This window comes from Stigmatopora argus, chromosome 10, assembly GCF_051989625.1.
Source record: "Stigmatopora argus isolate UIUO_Sarg chromosome 10, RoL_Sarg_1.0, whole genome shotgun sequence".
Lineage (NCBI taxonomy): Eukaryota > Metazoa > Chordata > Actinopteri > Syngnathiformes > Syngnathidae > Stigmatopora > Stigmatopora argus.
In genome coordinates, this window is record NC_135396.1 from 8,937,630 (window position 1) to 8,954,578 (window position 16,949).

At 37.8% G+C, this 16,949-nt stretch overlaps 1 protein-coding gene across 1 annotated transcript in view; it reads right to left on the reverse strand.

Moving 5' to 3' along the window:
* lrfn1 (leucine rich repeat and fibronectin type III domain containing 1) overlaps positions 1–9,902 on the reverse strand; it is a 112,989-nt gene extending 103,087 nt beyond the window's left edge. Inside the window, exon 1 of the mRNA XM_077610981.1 lies at positions 9,619–9,902. The gene's annotated coding sequence lies outside the window, so the exon portion shown is untranslated. The remainder of the gene's footprint in view (positions 1–9,618) is intronic.
* Between the last annotated feature and the right edge of the window lie 7,047 nt (positions 9,903–16,949).

The following is a 16,949-nucleotide window of genomic DNA, read 5'->3' on the forward strand; positions in this document are numbered from 1 at the left end:
TTTTCATGTATATTTTAGATCTACTTCACTGCTGTATTTTAATTTGTTTATGACGGCAATACAGTGAGTGCCACATTTTTTCCCCTAGAACAACTGCTTTAGTTAACGGATGGATAGACAATTTCTACGCTTGAGCCCTGACAAAATGTAATTACCCTGAAGTAAATTCTCCTCCATCTGAAGTGTTGCCTATAACAAATAACACCTTTTGTTTCGTGCTTTGATCGTGTGTAATGCAACATCTACAGTGCATTCCTGCGTTGGCTCAAAGCACTCGTTTTTATTTAATGATGGATGTCTCAGAGGAACTAAGAGAAGTTAGCGTCATGGCAAACACGACGCACTTTGTTCTCTCCGTGCTACCGGTTCGACTGATGCCGGTCCCAGAACACGCATCTCTGTCAACAGTTGGTTAGAAGTGGCTTGCTTTGAGTGTGTGCGTATATGTATGTGTGGCATGAAAAGATACACAGGAATTCAGAGCTCTTTCGATGCAATCTTGTCTCCAAGAAGTGACACGTCTTCATGCAAACTACCAGCGTAGAGGTAACAACAGGAGCATTTCTTTACCTCCAGGAATAAAAGAAAGTTTGTGAGGTTTGAGCCGCTGGAATAACAGAGCGGAAAATGGAGAAGCTGTCAGGTTTACCTTTTAAGAATTGACATGGATATGCGTGGTAGCGAGTGAGAGAGCAAGTTTGACAACTCTGCCTCAAGTCAAACTCACACAAAGTTATGAATGACAACTATAACTTAGGGCTAATTAACCTGTTCTGACTTTTCGTCTCTTTAAATAAAACGGTTGGGCGATGTTGATTTTTAGCAATCACAGGCCACAAAAGAGGAATGAACGACAGATCGTTTTTTGGGGGGAAAGAAAATTTTATATTAGGAGAATTTATTTTTCCAAAAAAAGAGAACCAAATAGCTATTATATTAGGATACATATTTAATCTTATTCAACTTAATTTAAGGCCGTTTTGATCCCAAAGCTAATGGAAAAAAACAACTACAGCTGAAATAGACCTACATAAAAAGAGAATATTACAGATTTAGCAATTAAATGCAAGAAATGACAAAGGCACATGTAATTTTGTGGCAATAAATGTTTTTTTTGTGGTATAATTTCAATAATTATGGATCTGTGTGACTATTTTCAAAGACCGTCTCACATGACTATTATTTAATTGGTGTGTTCGTGAAAGTGGGCTTTTAAGATAGTTATATAATTACACCTTGTTTAAAAATGTCAAGTTCAGGAAGACATTGCAGGTCTTAACTGCTGATTTCTGCTAAATAAAATTAAACAAATATGCAAGCAACCCAGCAGTGGAAACCATCTTGGCAAATTACAAAATATAAATTGTATGCTAATCATGGAACTTTTATTTGAGAGCAGCTGCTCGGCAAATATGAAAAAGCCATTGCTTTGCCGCAATTAACTGTCAGAAGTGTCAATGATTAACGATTACGCTTGGTGCCCGACGCACTGAACAGATTTTTCTTGTTACGTAATTATAACGTTGAAGCTTTTTGTCGAACTAGAACAATACGAAAGTTGGAGGTGTGGATACTGACGCTTCTGCTGGCTCATCTGATGGACTAATTGATTCTGATGCTTTTGTAATTGGCGAAAGCTTTCTGGCAGACTTCCAATTGGAGAGTGAGTGCTGGGCTAGCCGAAACTGAATAATCAACAATTGCTTGTCGTTAGCTTTGTGCTGACGTGAGGTTTGGAGAATCTTCAACATGCATGTTCACCAGGATTTGCGTGTGTGCACGATTGGTCGCCGGTCTTTTGGTCGCTGTCTTTTGGTCGCTGTCTTTTGGTCGCTGGTCTTTTGGTCACGGTCTTTTGGTCACGGTCTTTTGGTCGCCCCGACCGCGACAACGGGCGACCAAAAGACCGGCGACCAAAAGACCGGCGACCAAAAGACCGACGACCAAAAGACCGGCGACAAAACAACACGGTCTACGCATCAATAAAAGCTAACAATGGCCATGAGCAATTTCGTTGAGGCGACGTGTGAGTGTATAAGAGTTTGTATGTACATGCGTTGTCCCTTTAAGAAGCTACGTCAGTCAGGGTCTTAACAAGTTCTCCAACAAAAAACAATAAAAGTCCCGGAAATTTGGAGCTTTTCTTTAGCCTAATAATTACTAGGGCATTAAGTATGACTAAATAGTAATTTGCAGTTTGTATTTAGGGAATTTGAGCAACGATTTAAATGGTAATTATCACTTACCTTCCGGGCGACCCAAAGACCGGCGACCAAAAGATCGGCGACCAAAAGATCGGCGACCAAAAGATCGGCGACCAAAAGATCGGCGACCAAAAGATCGGCGACCAATCGCCCGTGTACCAGGATTTGAAGGTTGTTGGGCCCTCCAAAAAGACTATTTGTCGGATGAACAAGCATAGACACGTGGATTTCACACTGGATTTGTTACCATTTCGTTGCATGTTTGCTAAATATCTGTCAAGTTCTTGAAAAGAAAGAAACCAAGTTCGCTACGACGATGTGAAGGGGAAAACTATATAATAATAATGAAGCTGACTCACAGAATAGTGATGTCAAGTTGATGTGCACAAGATGCTAAAATGGATCTGAGAGCGGAACAAGTATGGCCTCATGAGATTCCCGAGTGGAACTATATAATTAAGCTGGCAAACAAACGAGGTCTGACAATCGGAAATGAAAGGTGCTTAATGAACAGGCAGTGACAATATTTTTTCTCCCTCACTACAGCATACATTGTTTCACAACTGAGCTGCCCTTCCAAAAAGATTGGAAAAATTACCACTGACAATAGTAATTATGTCTCATATTAACTGTCAAACCTGGTAAAGTCACACGTGGTTCCAGATTACATTTAGTAAAGATAAAGAAATCATTTTTTTCCTCGGTATTACTTGACAGCAGCAGCTGTATTAATGCTAGCCTTTTTTTCTGGTAACCTGAAAGACACTCCCTGAGGGCTCAACGCTATTGTATTGCCTATTTCTGTTTCAGTCATTAATAATTCACCAGTAGCCTACATGGATATTGAATGTCGTTAACGGAAAAAAAACCAAGCTTCAGAAGGTAAAGAAAGGAACTGCTACGTTTTGTACGCTTGGGCAGAAAACTCACATCTGGATTATCATGCAGGGACAAGCCTCACTGCACCTGTTTGGGAATTTGGCAGAGCATTTGGAACCAATCTGGGCAAAGATATTGAATGCCGCTTTGATATGCAGTTGACTGCTTCACAGATGTCATGTCAAGAACTGACGGTGAACTTATCAGCCCACATTTTAAAACACTAGGACAAACTTTGCGGGTGAAATGGATCCTTAAATGTTATTTGCTAAAACTGACATGCAGCTTGGAATAAACAGCCAAGTGAATACTAGTTTCACAAAGTAAAGATATAATAAGGAAATGATAGTGATGAATACATTCTTAATCATCAATATAATATTATTGGGTCCTATTATTCAAAAGCATTGATGACAAATCTAGGAATTGTTCTTGCCTTTAAGTCTTTGAGCAAGCACTTTACACAATTGTGAAGGTTTGCACAGGCATTAAGGTAAAAATGAGTCTAGACTTGAAGTAAAAGCCATTTAAAGGAGGTACAATCAAACAAAAACTCATCCTGTGAGAAGTGTCTATTAGTTCCTATTAATTTAATACCTGCAAAGTACTAAAAATCATGAACCTTCAAATGGGTGATCACATCGGGGCAAATTTGAGCAACTTTAATTCATTCAGGGTCTTTAAATTAATGGATTTTGTGATAAAGTCGACACGCTCTTATTTAAAAATCAGGAAATGTCTACCATTTTGGGGGGAAAAAGTCTGTCTGGCTGTCTTTCTTTTACTACACCATCTTAATTGGATGTAGTCTTGAACTAGAGCATGCTATACATCACACATCACTGTATTATATGGAACGCAAGGAAAGTCAGTAGAAATATTCAAAGGATAAATGGAAATGGGTGAAACAAGCTATCTAAAGTAAAATACTGTAGTTTTATTAGATACCCAATATGCAAAATCTGGGACTATCCTCCATTTCTAAGTATAGTCTACTACTCAAATTAGAAAGATTTTTTCTGACCATCACCCACAATTTCTTTTTCAACTCTTATCAAAGTAGCAGAAATTATTAAATTCATAAAAGGAACAAAGTCAATGTCCTCATTTCTATGAAAGCTTTACAGCACACTAGAAGCCAGCCAGATGGAAAAGATTGTCTTGATATATGCATTTTTAATTAAAACGCATAACAGATTACAAGAGGGTTTAAGTACTAGCAAATTACTCTCCATCTTTTGGCTAGAAAACTGCTTTAGAGAAATTACATCTTACTCTAAGTTTAGGTATTTTCAAGAAATCTTCCATTTTTCTAGCACCATGTACACACAAACTCATCTTTCTCTCCTAAAAAATAGTGTAAAGCTGTTATGAAATAGTTCTTAACTAATTCCATCCCCCTAACGAGATAGCCACTCAGGATAATCAGAGATTTAGAAAAGTGCTGAATGTGATTGGGAAAATGATGAAAACAAATTGTCCAATTTGGCCCGACTGTTGGTATGTGAACCAGTTAAAACTGACGCCACCCGGTTCTTATGGGAACCAACTCAGTCATCCTTCCTCCACATCCGCCTCCAGAGAAGAGCCGGCCGGGATGCTCCAAACGCCAACTAGCTCCCCCCTTGATTAGCTGACATTCTTTATGAAGAGGAAAGTATAACTGTCGCCGTGGAAACGCTCCGCCACCAATGCAGCCACTCAGGCATCATCACCTTGAAAGTTTGGCTCGGCGTTGGCAGCCTCGACGATTTCATCTGCGCGCCAGTAATTTTCATGAGCTAACAAGGATTTATTTAGCCCGCTGATTTAAGGAGGTTTGATCACACCCGCTTCCTCCAGGTCATCACTACCTTGCATTTATCCTTCATTGAACAGTATTTCAACAAGACTTTGGCAGTTAAAATGACTTGAGAGGACGGGCCACTATGTCACCGTGACGTCCCTAACTTATAGCACTGTCACGTGTATGAGCTCTACGAAGACGTCTTACTTCAAAATTTCATTGCTCTGAGTGCAAAGAATTCAAAGCCTTTGTGTCCATCAACCTTGAATCTAAAGGAGCTTAATTTAGCAGAAAACTAAGAAAAATATGTATGCAACTCCTTACAAAGTGGATGGCTGCATATTTGCACACTTTTCTCACTCTCCAAAACAAAATTTCCACCCTTATATTCTTTTTGACACATCTCCAAACAACTACAACACCATCCTCAGCACATCAACAACTTTCACTAATCAACAGTGGCATTTTCTGCCATGTGTAAATAGCATCCACATTTTTTTTTCAATTTGTTACACGAAATGTCTTTTTGTAAAGACAATTTACATTTCTTGGGTTACTTTCTGTATAAGACTTACTTTCTGCACACGATCCACAAGTGAAAAAAGTATTATTCAATGAATGTGATCTTCAGGGCTGAATCATGAATACAAAGTACTGAATAATCAGCAAAAACATCCCCACAAAGATTGTCTTAGTGAACAGTCTAGAAATGCATACCAAGGCAAAAAATGTTTTGATTCAAAATATATATCAATATAAACATGTTTTATAGTACAAACCCCCACAAACTTTTAAAAAAATATCGTCTGTGCAAGTAATGAAAATTTAAAAAATGGCTTCTAGTAAAGATGTTATTACATTGATGAATATATGATTTGCAACCAGCAGCTATAATCATTTGGATTTTAATCCAAGGTTTTGTAGTACATAAATTGGCCAATCAAGATGGAAAAACCTTACCAAATATACGTACTTTCAATCTATTTAACATTATGAGGAAAACAATGCCAATAAGTACTGTTCAAATATACATTGGTAACAACTGCAGCAGAAAGGGGATAATGTGTTATTGATTAAAATGTCAGATGAAAGCATTGCACGCACGTCCATTTCTTCTTCACAATCGTCAACTAATTATCACATGTAAATTGTGCGTAAATTGGAATAAAATGAAAAGAAGCCATGCGCCTGATGGATTTTCTCTCCAAAAAAACTAATGACATACTTCATAGATTAGAAAAGAAGAGTGTGAGACTCAAGAAAAGTGTATTTAAACTTTGCATTTCAGGAATATAAACAATGCTACTAGTAGTTATGACAAAAATATAGATTTTCTGTAGGATTTGTCTGTATTAGTTAGAAAAGCTGAAACCAGAAACATAACAAAACAAAGTTTCGAAAAAGATGAGCTTGATAATACATTGTTTTGTTATTATGATGTTTTATATTGATTATAAAAACGTTTAAAATAGAGAAATGTGACGATAAAAAACCTAAATGACATCATTATCTGTACAAAAAAAGACAGTTAAAAAGTCATAGTTTTGATATTCTTTCTAATTTGATCAATTTTAATTTGTTTAAAAAAAACGGCTTGTTTGTATTGGTTTTCATTTTGTCTTAAAATTAATCGCTTTTGTTTAGTGTTAGTTATGATGGCTGGGGTTGCCTGGTCGACGCCCTTCAATGGTCCTCAACGAGATATTTTTCAACAATTCATTGACTGAGCGCTTAGTAGGATGGGCGTCAAGCGCTTATTAGGATGGGCAACATGCTGAAACAAGCATCTTTGCGGCCTGCTAATACAATCCTAATATTTCACCCTGATATCTTGCCAATAGTGCACGGGCAGCGACAAAATTTACTGCTGGTTTAAAAGTAATTATAAGACCATACAAAACAAAATCTCTCACCCCACCGTCATGAATCCTTTGGCAACACTGTGGACTTTTCATTTTTCATTTTCTCTACTCTGCGTGGAAAAAGTCTCTCATTGATTGTTGTGGTTGCAATCAGCAGCCTTGGCAGTGTGATTAATAAAGACAAACCACCACGCTTTGCTGCAAAGCGCTACTAATTGTTTCGGTGGGTGAGGTTGGTAAGCAAGGCGAGCCTCTTAAACAAGCGCAATGTCGTGTACTGTTCATGTTTAATGATGCACTGGTTTATCAAATGATCACGGTCATTGTGCTTTAGTCCTGGAGGAATAATGCCGCCTTTGTGAAGAGTTCATGAACTGCGTTCGAGCTGCCACGACTGACATATTTGCACATTCAGGCACGAAAGCTTCGATTTTTGCAGCATCACACTAACATCATCTATGCAGAATGGTATTAATTTACATAAATAAACGTCTGAAAATGTTATCTAACGTGGTAAACTGTGCTATCTTGGTTGTGGTCTTTAGAATTTGCTGTAATTTTCTCCAGAGTGAGTTTTTTGAAGGCCCAAGTATAATTTACTGATTGGTTTGGGAAACTTTTTTACTACGCATTTTTTTCTTCATTATCATGCTACACATAGCACCCATTTAAAAAAAAAGGGCAGGTTATTAATGTTAAAGTTACTGTATATTGGTTGTAACCCTTTGGATGTAGCACTAAATAAAAATCTTCATCTTAATTAAAACCCACGGCGCAACTTGCAGAATTTAGTCCCGATTGCATTAATGGTAAAGTCCACACTATCAATTTGTCTAAAACTGTAGTGACATTCAGCGTTTATGAATGTACCGCCCTTCCCATCTCTGAGAGCTGATGAATTTATATCCTGTATGCACAAGAGCAGGGCAATTAAAAAAACAAATGAGCAAGTGGTTGATTATACTAAATGGCGTTAATTGCCTAAAACGCCAGTTAAAGTCGTTGGAAAATTCATATGACGTTTAGGTTCTAGCACTGTAATTAAGAGGCTATTTCAAAGAGTGATTTCCTACATTACATACAATGGTAAAGTATGTTGCGTGTGAGGAATATTCTAGATTGCCGACTTCACCCCTGCACAGAAATATTTTCCAATACAATGCACTTAATATTTACAATAGAACAGCACAACGTCAAAACAAGTTGCTAAGCAACATGATAATGGCAATGAAAACAACTTGACAGTGTTTCTAATGAAGGGTTACAAATCATATCACATGTCAATATTTAGGATCATGTGATTTTAGCACCAGATTGTCCGCACCTACTAGAAAAATAAAATCAGTCGCAATTAACGCGGGTGGATCGGGGAATAGCATGGACGTTGGCAAATGAATTGGTTACAACTAATTTGTGCCCGTGAAGAACAGCCCACTCTGTGCATTAATGTAATGAATCAGCCATTTGTCAGATCATTAATTTTCTGCTTGCGATGAGAGCCATGGGCGTTATTTATCACATCTCACCTTGGTGGTACTGACGTCAAAATACACTAGTTACTCTGGAAGGGTCACCAAAGGCAAAGACTGGATTGAAAATCAATTACTGAAATATGTAACAAAGCCAAAAGCAAGGACTAATGGGCACACATATTGGAGCACATTTTCCAAATAATACAATACATTTGGACTACAACATCCATTAAAGCTCTCTAGAGACACCATGGAAAGCAGGAAATAAATCCTTCACTGAATTGTAACAAGACAGTTAGCTACAGACTTATCCCCATAAATGCTGTTTTTTTTTGTAATCTGACATTAATTTTCAAACACCTTGTGTATCCAACTGTAGTCTTGTCAACTCATCAGCTTCGCTTACGTGTGTAAATCCTAATGGAGTATCACTGAACAAAGATTTAATTTGAAATCTGGTTGTTTCAGAATGGTGGAATTATTAAAAATATATATAAATAAAATTATTAAATAATCACAAATTTATTCTATATTTATTCTATGTCAAATTGGCATCAACGAGCAATCCTGAGTCATTCAGATTACACTTTTAAATCAGTTATCTGAATTGATGAGGGCCCAAAAAATTGTATCAATCCAACACTAGTTAAAACACACAACCTTATAATAATAATAAAAAAATAGATGGCAATAAAATAGTTAGCACAGACAATTTGCAGCATTAATAAAGTGTTTGGAAACATGAATAAATTCAGGTAACATTTCCTATGGGGGAAAATTATCTTTAAATGCCAACCAAAAACTTCTGGCACGCAGATTATATTTAATTTAGGAGGATCCCACTAAAAATCAAAGCAACTCTGTGGTGACAAGCATAGTTTGATTTGCTCAGACAAAGAACAAGGTTATGCATTCAGCCAATGTTTATTCTACCATCAAGGTAAGAATAAAAAAAAAGACTTTTTTTCCCTCCCCAACACTATTTACTTTGGTCTCCTATGTACGCTAATGCCGACATACAGAAGGGAAATAATAGTTTCCAAGGGAATCACGGTTCAGCAAGGCCGCAAATTACGAGCCTTAAGTTCAATGCAATTCAGTGCTTAGTTCAGAATCTCAAATGTTGCCATGTACAAACGGAATCTTAAAGATAGGGTTATCCTCACAGGATCCTCTTAGTGTTTAGCAGAATCTTGCCCAACTCTTTGCAATTTAAATGCACTAAATCAACTATCAGCCTTAATCCTCATGAACGGTGTACCACAACATTTAAGTAAAGATCCAAAGTTAAATAGTGGAGAAGCTATACAGGCACTATTATACTATCAAAATCAAAAAGAATTCAGTCATCTATATTCTAAGCAAAAACACAACTGATAGTATAATAAGACAAGTAAACCAAAGCATAAACTTACCTTATCTGCAGGTATTCTTCATCTTATTTGAAAGTTTCTTTCCTCACCAGGGAAAAGTTTTCCAGTTGTGCAGTGCAGTTGCATTCCCTGGGCTTTCAGTGTTGGTCCTTGCAGTGTTGTAATTAAAAATTAAAAATAAAGCATTTTTTTTAAAAAAGGCATTTTTAAAAGAGTTGTTTTTCCTAACTTTTCTATTTCTAATCATGGCTTGCTTCATTGGAGCAGGCAACCTTTGGGATGTGGAGTGTAGACAAATGCAACATGTGCATGTGAAAGGAACTCTACTCTTTTTTTTGTCTGCAACTTGCAAGGATAATGAGGGAATAACAAACACCTGGTTCTGTTACAGCATAGCAGCCATTGGTCCAATCACTTTTGGTTCCTGTAAAAAAAGAGAACAATGAGAGGAAAACCATGGATACAAACTGCTGTAACTTCTAGCATTCAAATTATTACATATCAATGTAAAATTGCTGATTATCATTTGTCACACTAGACAAACAAACAGGAGATTTTGTGAAATAATATTAAATCCATGCTGTAAAGATTGTCAACATTGAAAGACTGGGTAGGGAAAAAATGTTATTGCAATTGTTAAAGGGGGAGATATAACATTTTTTGCAGAAAGCAATTCATTTATTTATATATTTATTTATTTATTTTAACTCTTTCTCTGCCAGGCAACTAATTTTGCTCATTAAAAAAAATAACTGGTGTCTGCATACTTGGTTATCACATTTTGGGTAATTTCACCCTCATAATTTACTATCATCATTTTGATATAAATAAATAAACTTCATTAAGAATAATGGTATTCCCTGCTTACTGCCTGTTGTTGGCAAGGCTCCAGCACCCCCGTGACCCTCGTGAGTATAAGCGGCTTGGAATGAAAATACGTTCCACATATGGCGCCCGATAACAATAAAATATTGATTTTTTAAAATTTATTTTAAATTTGTATCTGGCTCCCTGCCTGCCATTGACAATCATAGACGTCCAATTTATACTGGGAGGATTTTAGCTGTGAACACTCATCTTTCAGTGCTACTGACGACACTAGAGGTCTACTCCATTGTGAGTCGGGGGCGGGGGGTTCGGAAGTAATCTTTTGCTGCCCTCTTCTCCCAATAACAATGGATTGGACGTCTTGTTCCGTCGACGGCAGCCAATGAGTTAAACGAGTGCCATGTAAAGAATTAACCTCCTCCGACCCAGCATTCACATGTGTGGACATCGCATTTTTGGATGTCAAAGACTACAATGTGACATTTTGGACTACAAGGGCCTGGCGTCCACTTATGATGTGGACATCATGTTTTTCAGAAACTACATCATGTAAACAGATAATGTTTTGTGTTTTACACCCATCAGGTCCCATGTAGCCTGAATATCAAAGAGAAAATAAAAATGCATGAGTTTGAGTCTTAGGAGGTTAAAGCCATATTGCTCCATAAGAAACGGTTGTATGTGAGAATAGCTTTCTACTGGTAGTGTGAATCATGATCATGTCCTCCTAGTATCCTATTTTCCCATCTGCTGTCCGTTGGAAGCTACAAATCACAAAACTAATATGGCCATAACACACGCTCCAACATATATAAAGGCGCCTCAATGTATGGCATTACAAATAATGGCTACTCAAACCACATTGACTGTCAGGCACTGGCTCTGAAGCACAGCAAATAATGAGACTATGGCCATCTGCCAGCCATCTTGAGCTCGGCACCAAAATCGATTGGGAAGGCCTAAAAGTGCCATTTGACACACACAAACATGACACCGTGGAATAATCGCAGCTCGCCACTCAAGAACGATGGCCACAACTGCCAATAAAACCTTGCCGGTTGGAAATCCGAGAAAAAAATAGTATGCTTTTAGTAACAAGTAACATGTTGGGCTAGTGTTTTTTTGTTTGTTTGTTTTGTTTGGTGTGTGTGTTTAACCGAGCAGAATGTTGACTGTTTTGTTTCTTGAACAAATTCATTGTCTGGAATAAATGTTTTTCTTTTGTCTGCTTCCTCGGCCCAGCGGGCTATCGAGGTCAGTGAACGCAAGCACAGACTGTTTGGAAAAACTTTTCTACTTTTAAAGATTTTAATTCATCTGCTACTTTTGAATTACTGCCACAGACCTGAATCCTGTTGATTAAAGTTTCCGCCACCAGTGGCTTGGGGTGTTTATTGACTCAAATGCATCGAGTCCAAGGCTTTTATTTGAGGTGAAGCAATTTATTCTTTATAAGTGGACAACACCACCATCAATTCTTTGTGATTGTCGAAGATGAGACTGAGATTAAGGCACTGACAAAACAGTTTTTGGAACCTTTCATTTGCAGTTGAAATGCAAGCAGTGCAGGATGTATAAAGGATCACTGACATGCTTATTAAACATTGTATGTATGCAGATTATACACACAATATTACTGCGTATGGCACTGGCTTCCAATTTCAACACTAAGTGTACAACTGTCAGAGATAGACTATCAACCTTTCTTGACTTCTGTCTGGCAATGTACTCAGTGTATGAAGTCAAATAAAATATCTGGGCCATTTTATTTTCAAATGACAAGTCTGATCACAAGGACATCAATTCCACGGCTGTCTCACGGCCTAGAGGTCCTATTCGTCCCGTCACATCATTTTGTGTGACCCGCGAGAGCAAATCATCTGCATCGAGTTTATGTTTCGTGCTCAAATGGTTTCTACACGCGGAGGTGTGGGCTGCAGCCTTATGACTATGACTCGAGTGACACTCGAGTCATGAATTTGATGGTCATGTTGAAAGACAACACGACTTGGACTATGAAAAAAAAAATGGCACATGACTTGAATTGGACTTGAAACAATTTGCTTCTTCATCAAAATACAAAAAAAAATACCTAGTAACAAACGTTCTGTATTTGGTACAGCATCCAACCAATTTGAGCTAACTTTGGATGATGCCATTTGCTAAACATTCAATTGATCTTCAGCCATGGCTGTATTCGTTGCCATATAAGTATCAATGTTTTTTTATTTCGTCTTCGCATTACCTTTTTAGAAATACAATATTTATTTGTACATTTATGCTGCGTAAAGAACCAAGCTCTGCAGGAGAAAAAAAAACTGTTCAAAGCATATTTTGGTACCACATGGGGTGAATGTGGCCTACAGGGTAGTGCAAATGTGGATGCAGCCAAAGTTGCCTCTTACCTTTTTTTTCCGTAGCCTTTTCTACTCAGAAAGACCCTGAAGTTGTGTATGTGTATCAGTAATACCCCACAAATTTGAACAGCGCCAATTTGTGAGGAAGGTAGCGGCCTTGGAGGCTTAACACCCCCTCTACTTAAGAGCCAATAATCACTGTCAAACAGCACAACACAGCCTCGGGGCATCCGAACGCATCGTGCGCTGCATCGCAACACAACATTTCCACCCGTCTGCTATACAAGCAGGCTTATTTGCATATTTGCTGTAGCTGATGAGATTCACATCTCTTCATGCAGCATTGCAATATCAAAAGGAAAGTAAAAGGAACAGACAATTTTCCATGTCACTGTTCTGTAAAATGCATATGCAAAATTCTAGGAAGTTGCCACTTCAATATTCCGCCTTCAGATGTAGTGTCAGAGCAGTATCAGAGGCTGCACACGATTGAGTATGAAGACTCGACACCCTCCATTCTATTCCTTTTTTTCAGTTTGTTTGTTTTTTTTAAACATATTTTGTCGAGTAATCGTTTTTACATTAAACCTTCTCTATTTTAGTGACCAAAAGGGTGTGTCACGCCTCCTTTCAAGAGTTAGCTGGCAGACCCTGGTGAGGATAAGCAAAGTGGAAGATGAATGAATGAATAAATGATTTGCAGGGGTTACACAAGGCAAAGGAAGGGAAATTCAAAACAAGATAAAATCAGCAAGAAGAAGAAAAACAAATAATATAGCAAACAGCACAAAGCATACTTTTCAGACACTAAGTGAGGTTAAGAAAATGCTATAGTAAACAATAGTGATTTTTAGCCTGGATCAAAAAGAACTAACTGTTTGGGAACATTTTATGTCATTTGTTACACAGTTATACTTAACAAAATGCAACCTCGGTTTGCTTGGTTCTTTATATTGCAATACACAACAAACCAGTTCTAGAGGCAAATGATTGTTAACACCAAATGGCTTTGTTGGACAGCCATTAGCCATACTATAATCAAAGGGAGAAAACAAGGAAGAAATAGAAGAGAACTTGGCTGTTTAAGACACTACTGCAATGACACCCCTATTCATTAGCTGCACTCAGTCATTCAGGCAACAACAGAGATATACCCCATGCTATGCTATTTTGCCAATTCCTCGCCTCTCAGAAGCACCAATTTTCAGGAAGCCAATAAGACGGCATGTTTGTTGAGCTATCGCGTCGTCAAAGACCATGAGCTATTTTCATGATTTAATCGCAGCGTCTGCTTTTAACAAGGCAGATCCAAGAGTTTCCATGTCAATTTTCTGTCTGGGTTTGTATACGTGCAACGCTAAGACAATAGTGAGATCTGACTGTTCTGCGCACAACAAACAAAACCTGCTGCTACTTAGAGTAAACAAAATATGCACCAGAAACACGCAGCACATTAATTTCAAAGAATAAATGAATAATAATTACTAGTAATAGTAATGTGGCCGGCCCATTGAGTGAGTGAATTGCGTGTCGTCTTAACAGTTCTTGGGTCGAGGGTTCGATCCCTGGCTGGTCCTTACAGTGTGGAGTTTGCATGTTCGTCCCAGGGTTGCGTGGGTTTTCTTTGGGTACTCCGGGATCCTCCCACATCTCAAAAATTAAATTGAGAGGGGCCGATTGAATAATCACGGCAAGATCTCAGACAACTATTGCCGTCAATGGCATACCATGAGTGAATCCAACAATATCACCACAGTCTTTTTTTCCCATAATAAAATAAAATGTTGCAAAAAACTCTGCAGCTTTTGTCGAATGTCTGCAGAGTGAAATCAAATCTATTTCTCATTACAAAGACACACTCATGCATAACCACAATGATATGAATAGGAATCCTTGTCTGAAAATTGCTTTCTTGCACAGAAACTTCACTTAGGAGGTGACGGCTATTGCATCCTGCCCATTCTCAAAGTGTGAGCAATTATGTGACCAAGTAAAAATAACCATTGTATATTTCTCTGCAGCCCAGAAGAAAAAAAAACATATTACAATATCACCTTTATTTGGTTTTAAACGGTGAATGTTTGATCTGGAAATGAATACCGATTTCAACCAGGCAGTATGCAGTGGCTTTGATGAAACACTTTGCATTTTTACTTGATATACATGCTCATTTACAAGGCTCCGACAAACAAATTTTCATAAAAGCACATCGCCAAGGAGGGAAGCAAAATTGTAGGGTGGTAGTGAGGCTCTGTTTCAGAAGGAGACAGAGACCTATAGGAGAAAATGCCCGAAAATTTCAAAGGGGAGTACATTCAAGATGAATTTGAAGTGCTATGCTGGCATTATGTGATCTTATTTGAGATTGCATGGCAAGGTTTCGGTCGTGAACGAGCTGCTTTTAAGATCTTGTTCTCTTTGAAAAGAATGACAGATTTGTTTGGGGTTAAGGTTACTTTTGAGTATGTGATTTTTTTTTTTTAAAGCGAGACGGATTACACAGATCCAATATAAATTTACTTTTGTGAATGGCAATTTGATTTTACACAATATAGGCATGAATAAAATTCAGGTTACCATGCAAGAATCATGTGATATATTGTTCCACTTATCCTCACAGGGGTTCGTGGGAGTGCCTGAGCCTATCACAGCTAGTAACCATGGCCAAGAGTATACCATGAACTGGTAGCCAGCCAATCATAGAGTAAGAGCGATCAATATGGAAAAACAATATATGCCTTTTTTTAATAAAAACACAATCACAACTTCATCATCTATTTTCCTAGCTTGCTTTTTAGACACATTTTTACATTACCAACAATTGTCCTTGTATAAAACATTAAATGTATGTATAAATCACAACGTTGGCATCATGAGATTCACTACTTTGGTTGAATCTTTGGTTCACAGGTAGCATACTTAACCACTTAACCAATTGTTTTGGATGTAATTAGGTCATGAGTCCCTGTGGTCAATTCTGTAACTTTGAGGAAGCTCTTGATTCCATGAGGACGTGTTTGCAGAATTTTGATTACAAAATTGCCAGAGTCTATTTTTGATGAAAGATAGCACATTCAGTCTAGATGAAAGAGATATTGCGAATCTTCTCACAAAGCCTGCACTGGCCTCTCAAATCAAATTTTGCACTAAGATAAAACCTTATTTTCTTACTGTGGCGCTTCCAGTATCATCTGACAGATATTATTTAGAACTAACAAGTTAAAATGACTTTTATCCGATCCATTCAGCTTTCTCAAATGGAGGATAACCTCACCAAACCATTTTTTTTTAACCCTATATTGATTCCTAAAGCATCCCAACTATTAAAACAGTATTAAATGTTTAGAAGCAGCTTTAAACAAAGCCACCATCACATCACATCTTCAACATTTAATGAAAGAGCACAAACATATTTGTGTTATTTTGCTCTCAAATGGTAAAATAGCTTTGAGGTCATTTCATGCGATGAAATGACTGAATTTATGAAGTCATGTGCTTTGATGGTCCACCTTGTCATGATTTTTTTTTCCCCCAACAGCAAACACCTGCTTCACACACAAGCAGATTAGAAGCGAGCGCCTTATCTTTCCACTCCACATTGGAGTCTTTTACAGGGCCCGAATTTCAATTTGGGACTAGACACAATTAACTCTTTCCACACAAAAACCGGCAGACAGACGCCACTCATTTGTTGCCGGGAGCTAGCTGGCTCACTTCAAGGACTCTGTCAGAGATAAATCCCTGCTGGAAGGAATAGAGCCATGCTGAAACATTAGCAAGACCAAAAGGTTCACAGATGTTGCAATTAAAAAGCACTGTTGCTCATTATAACCCCAACCAATAAACGCAAACTACAACAATAGGCTCATTGGCCAAAAAACAGGGGCACCTCAATGTTAATTTTATGCAATGTCTACGTCATGGGTGCTTTTATTCCAACCGATGACGAAGATACCTTTTTATCAAAGTGTCTTAAAAGCAAATCAGTTGATTGCAGTTAGGAACCGTTGGTTATAGAAGAAACGTCATTGATTAAACTGCCCATGCTGAATCAGTTGGAACAAAAACCTGCACCTATGGCAGCCCTTTGTGGAATGGTTTGGCCACTCCTGATCTATTTAATGCCATATTCTGACATTGAATAAACATTGTAACGATGATACCATTGGGTCAAGGGCGTTGGTTGTA